This window comes from Mesitornis unicolor, unplaced genomic scaffold, assembly GCF_000695765.1.
Source record: "Mesitornis unicolor isolate BGI_N332 unplaced genomic scaffold, ASM69576v1 scaffold13014, whole genome shotgun sequence".
In the NCBI taxonomy this organism is placed as follows: Eukaryota; Metazoa; Chordata; class Aves; order Mesitornithiformes; family Mesitornithidae; genus Mesitornis; species Mesitornis unicolor.
The window spans coordinates 8976-9239 of record NW_010180846.1 but is presented as its reverse complement, the minus strand read 5'-3'; the positions used below and the strand labels follow the sequence as shown (position 1 = coordinate 9239).

Genomic DNA, 264 nt, shown 5'->3' with positions numbered 1-264 from the left:
TTTGGACAGACGATATTCCCCTTAACAGGCTAAAAGTTTAAGCAATGTCTAATCTGAATTAAACATAGGTGCCATTCAACATTAGTCACAGTTAGACTGTTAAATGAACCCCAAAAACCTTCAAAAAAATCTAAAGATGTAATAGTTAAACAATTATTATTACATTAAATGTACATATTAAATCTTGAATACAATGAGATTTAAACTAGTACAAACATTAAACACTACACTGAAAAACTACAGAAAAAAGTTCTAATTATACTA

The 264-nt window shown here is 27.3% G+C and overlaps 1 protein-coding gene across 1 annotated transcript in view; it reads right to left on the bottom strand.

Annotated features, from left to right (window-relative positions):
* SREK1 (splicing regulatory glutamine/lysine-rich protein 1) overlaps positions 1-264 on the bottom strand; it is a gene marked incomplete at both ends in the record, with an annotated part of 22034 nt that overhangs the window by 15108 nt on the left and 6662 nt on the right. The gene's annotated exons all lie outside the window — the stretch shown is intronic.